The sequence below is a fragment of the Sceloporus undulatus genome, chromosome 3 (genome assembly GCF_019175285.1).
Source record: "Sceloporus undulatus isolate JIND9_A2432 ecotype Alabama chromosome 3, SceUnd_v1.1, whole genome shotgun sequence".
In the NCBI taxonomy this organism is placed as follows: domain Eukaryota; kingdom Metazoa; phylum Chordata; class Lepidosauria; order Squamata; family Phrynosomatidae; genus Sceloporus; species Sceloporus undulatus.
The window spans coordinates 124,377,684-124,383,046 of NC_056524.1; the positions used below are offsets into that span (position 1 = coordinate 124,377,684).

The 5,363-nt window shown below is 46.3% G+C and overlaps 1 long non-coding RNA gene across 1 annotated transcript; it reads left to right on the plus strand.

The window, feature by feature from the left end:
- The first annotated feature begins 1,823 nt into the window (after window positions 1-1,823).
- On the plus strand, window positions 1,824-5,342 carry LOC121926280. The gene is made up of 3 exons (XR_006102995.1): window positions 1,824-2,105; window positions 3,101-3,266; window positions 4,759-5,342. It is a non-coding gene; the product is annotated as an uncharacterized LOC121926280 (long non-coding RNA).
- Window positions 5,343-5,363: the final 21 nt, after the last annotated feature.

The following is a 5,363-nucleotide window of genomic DNA, read 5'->3' on the forward strand; positions in this document are numbered from 1 at the left end:
CTCTCCCCCTCAAATGGTGTTGGAGGAGGGTTTTTGTCTTCAGGCCAGGCCTCCTCCCCCTCCTATGGTGGTTGGGGAGGGCTCTTTGTCTTCAGGCCAGGCCTCTCTCCCCTCAAGATGGTGGTTGGAGGAGGCTCTTTGTCTTCAGCAGGCCTCTCTCCCCCTCAAGATGGTGGTTGGAGGAGGGCTCTTTTGTCTTGGCCAGGCCTCTTCCCTCAATGGTGGTGGAGGAGGCTCTTGTCTTCAGCCAGCCTCTCTCCCCCAAGATGGTGGTTGGAGGAGGGCTCTTTGTCTTCAGGCCAGGCCTCTCTCCCCTCCAGATGGTGGTTGGAGAGGGCTCTTTGTCTTCTAGGCCAGGCCTCTTCCCCCCAGATGTGGTGGGGAGGCTCTTTTCTCAGGCAGCCTTCTCCTCCTCAGATGGTGGTTGGAGGAGGGCTCTTTGTCTTCTAGGCCAGGCCCTCTCCCCTCAAGTGGTGGTTGGAGGAGGGTCTTGTCTTCAGGCCGGCCTATCTTCTCCAATGGGGTTGGAGGGGCTCTTGTCTCTAGGCCAGCTTCTCCCCCTCAAGTGGTGGTTGGAGGAGGGCTCTTTTCTTCAGGCAGGCCTATCTCCTCCTTGCTGCTCATTTCGTTGCCTTGATTTTTTCTACATGCTTGCTGTTTTGCCTGCAGTCCTTCGGTGGATCTGATATTTGTCTGCCTGCCTGTCTCTGTGCAAATTTTGAATTATGTTTTCATCTGTTTCTGCTTCTTTTATCGCCGCCATCTCTCTCTGCATGCCAAGATGAGTCAAAGCCACACTGAGGATAATGGCTGCCTGTACCTCGCGACTGGGTTCTGTGCTGGTTCAAGTTCTGATGATGAATTTTATTTACTTCAGAAACCGAGTGTGTGGCTGCTCAGACAACCAGGCTGCCTTTCTGCCTCCCTTCTGGTATCTGGTTTCTTGGAAAGACTTTTATGATGCTCCCTCTTCCCCAGCTAGGACCTCCCGCCCCGGGCCGGGATAGCCGGCTGTCAGCAGCGGAGCGGGAGCGTAGCGCTTCCTTCTCCCATCTCTCTCTGCATGCTAAGATGCGTCGAAAGCCACACTGAAGGATTAAATGGCTGCCTGTACCTCGCGACTGGGTTCTTGTGCTGGGTTCAAGTTCTGATGACAATTGTATTTACTTCAGAAAAGCGATTGTGGGCTGCTCAGACAACCAAGCTTCCTTTCTGCCTCCCTTCTGGTATCTGGTTTCTTGGAAGACTTTTATGATGCTCCATCATTCCCCAGCTAGGACCTCCCCGCCCGGGCCGGATAGCTGGCTGTCAGCGGCGGAGCGTAGGGTAGCGCTTCCTTCCTCCCCATTCTCTCTGCATGCCAGATGAGTCGAAAGGCACACTGAAGGATATGGCTGCCTGTACCTCGCGACTGGGTTCTTGTGCTGGGGTTCAAGTTCTGATGACCAAATGTATTACTTCAGAAAACGAGTTTGGGGCTGCTCAGACAACCAAGGCTGCCTTTCTGCCTCCCTTTGGTATCTGGTTTCTTGGAAAGACTTTATGATGCTCCCTCATTCCCAGCTAGGACCTCCCGCCCGGGCCGGATAGCGGCTGTCAGCGGGAGCGGAGCGTAGCGCTCCTTCCTCCCCATCTCCTCTGCATGCAAGATGCGTCGAAACCACCTGAAGGATAATGGCTGCCTGTACCTCGCGACTGGTTCTTGTGCTGGGTTCAAGTTCTGATGACAATTGTATTTACTTCAGAAAAGCGAGTGTGGGGCTGCTCAGACAACCAAGGCTGCCTTTCTGCCTCCCCTTCTGGTAATCGTTTCTTGGTGGAAAGACTTTTATGATGCTCCATCATTCCCCAGCTAGGACCTCCCTGCCCGGGCCGGGATAGCTGGCTGTCAGCGGTGGAGCGTAGGGTAGCGCTTCCTTCCTCCCCATCTCTCTCTGCATGCCAAGATGAGTCGAAAGCCACACTGCTGAAGGATAATGGCTGCCTGTACCTCGCGACTGGGTTCTTGTGCTGGGTTCAAGTTCTGATGACGAATTGTATTTACTTCAGAAAAGCGAGTGTGGGGCTGCTCAGACAACCAAGGCTGCCTTTCTGCCTCCCTTCTGGTATCTGGTTTCTTGGAAAGACTTTTATGATGCCCCAGCATTCCCCAGCTAGGACCTCCCCGCCCGGGCCGGGATAGCTGGCTGTCAGCGGCGGAGCGTAGCGTAGCGCTTCCTTCCTCCCCGGCTTCCGAAGCCTGACTGAATGCTACTGCATTAGAAAAATCCAATACAGTGGTACCCCGGGATACGAATTGATCGCGTTACGAAATTTCCGGGATACGAAAAAGTTACATAGGAAAAAACTGTTCCGGGTTACGATATTTTTTTTCGGGTTACGAAAGTTTTTTCAGCGCGAAATTCAAATGCGAAGCGCGGCTAGCGGCTTTCCAGCCGCTAGCCGTGCTTCGGAAAAGCCTTTTTCGGGTTGCGAAATGTATCGGGTTACGAACGCCCCGGCGGAACGAATTAATTTCGTAACCCGAGGTAGCACTGTAAATTGAGTTTCCCAAGTTTGGTGCCACACTGATTCCAAGGACTAATCTAGCATTCATGTTGGTTTTGATCAAGGAACATAGCTTCTTAATTCCTTGTTCCACCGCTAGATGTCACAGATGTCTAAGCTGTACATAGTCATTGTTTTGGGTTTTCACTCATTTAAAATTTCTGTTGAAAATAATGAGGAAAATAGAGAGGTTTTTTTTTGGTGTTCACGTGTTCCCACTGGTGCATGCTACTGTCTTTTGTGGCCATACTGTAGGCTTTGAATAGTCTTGTTATTTGTGAGACTAGACTTTTGATACTGTGATATGCAGTTATGAATGCAAGACATGCAAGTTATCACAGCCTTTTAGTTTGCCCTTCATGTTAAATGCTTCACAGCTTAATGTAAAGAATAACAACTTGAATCATAACATTATAGACACCACTCTCTTCTGGCTTTGATGAGTATTATCCAGCAGTTTGTACCCTTGCAGATCTGATTTTAATGTTAGGAGTAGAGTGATTGCCTTGTTCTGAAAAGCTGTACTAAGTTTACCAACTGCCTTTCCTTGTAGTTGCATTCATGGATCTGGACTTCAGAGAAGAAATTTTCTTTATGCTAGTGACGTAGCAGATGCATTTCTTACTATACTGAAGAAGGGACAGCCAGGTGAAATCTATAACATTGGGACAAACTTTGACATGTCTATTACACAACTTGCAAAGGAATTAATCCATTTAGTGAGTAACAAAATTAAAAACTGCCATGCTGATGATGAGAAATAACTGCTTAATTATAGATGGATAACTTGAATTGATGCATTTTGCTGAGTGAATGGCTCTGAGATAGGTGTCTTAGACAGTGTAGGGATGTCCAAAGTAACAGGAGGTGCAAAGCTGGACTTGTTTGCTTTGGTGCTTGGGCTGCATCTGCACTGCAGCAAAAATCCAGGTTGACACCACTTTAACTATCATGGCTCCATGCTGTGGAATTCTGGGAATTGCAGTTTGGCAGGGCATCAGAGCTCTCCGACAGAAGATGCTAAATGTCTCACAAAACTACAATCCCCCAAATTCCATAGCATGGAGTGATGGCAGTTAAAGTGGTGTCAACCTGGATGATTTCTACAGTGCGGATGCAGCCTTGGTGGAGTCTGTTGGCACTTTGCCCCTTTATTGGCTACTCTACTCTACCTAATCCTGCATTTTGAACACCAATTGGTCCAAATCAAACATGTATGCCTCTGGTTCAAAACATACCTCATCCCCTTTCCCACCACCATTCCCTTCTCCTTTTGTGTCATGTCTTTTAGATTGTAAACTTGAGGGCAGGGAACCTTCTAATTAAAAATAATAATTGTAAGCCGCTCTGAAAGCCTTTAGGGCTGAAGGGCAGGGTATAAATACCATAAATAAATAAATATTACAGAAATAATCCAGTTTGAGACTATTTTAACTGCCCTGGCTTAGTGCTAGGGAATTCTGGGTATTGTAGCTTTGTAAGACATTTAGCCTTCTCTTTCAACGAACTCTGGTGCCACAATAAACTACAATTCCTAGGATTCCCTAGCACTGAGCCAGTTAAAGTGATCTCAAATTGGATTATTTTTGCAGTGTGTTTTGGAGATAAGTGTATCTAACTGAAGGGCTCTTCAGACTGGCCATTAAGGCTGGCCTGGGGGGGGGGGGAATCGGGGTGTTGTGTCTACATGACACACGGTCCGACTGCACCCCCAGGGCGCTATGATGCCACAAGCTGCTCCACACGGCATGCAGCGTCATGGCACTCCTGCGGTGTTGCATCCATATAGCGCAGCACCAAAGGAGTGCCGTATAGCAGCGGTGCTGCTTTTTGTGGCTCCTTTTTCTGCAGTTGCTGCGGCCCCGATCCAACACGAAAAGGGGGCAGTCTGAAGAATCCCTGAGGTACATATATGTCTTTGCTTTGAATGGTTCTGTTTTTCAACCTGGAGTAATATATGTGTCTTTTAGTGATGTAATTAGTAATATTCTTGGATTATTTTTTTCATTTCAGACATATGGTGGATCTTATTTATGAGTACATTCTAAAATAAAATGTTACATTGAACACTGATTATAAAACTGAGTATCAGACATACATTAATAAATTTTCATATTAGTTTGTTAGAAGTGTCTTTACACAAAACATGATAAACATTTATCCATGTTCTTGATTTTTTAAAATTAGTAATATGGATCTTTCCCTTGACAGATAAAAAATACCAGTTCAGATGCTGAGACAGAATGTTGGATGGATTATGTAAAAGACAGGTAAGATATTGGTTATTATTAAGAGTCACTTTTATTTTAAATAAACATTCTTTTCAGCTTTGTTTTGTACTCATGTAAAATGCGAAGTTTTGCAACTTGAGGTAGTACAGTGTGACATCTTATTGAGGGGGTCTATAATTCTTGTCTTGTCTTGTTAGCCATCCCAAACATTATGGATACTTATCTATGTTGATTTGGTTGCTCTGTGAAAAGGAGACATGGAGATTGTCTGCACTAACCTTTCCTACTTTACCTCAAAAAACTGGTGGAGCTCCTATCTCCTAATCTGGAGAAACATGGGGATGGGGATCATACCAGAACTTCTGGGCTAACTCTTCTCCTCTTTCCTGTTCCAGTGTTGGGAGGAATATTGGGTCTTGGTTTATTGTGTAAAATGAAAAACTGCTTTATGATTTGCCTTGCTTCCACAGTCTGCAGTTCACAGGTACTCTCATCAGAATACAAACATTTGAGTTTGAAAAGTGTAGGATGATTTAAATCAGAAGAAAGTGTATAATTGTGGGGGCTCTGTGTGTTGAACAGGAG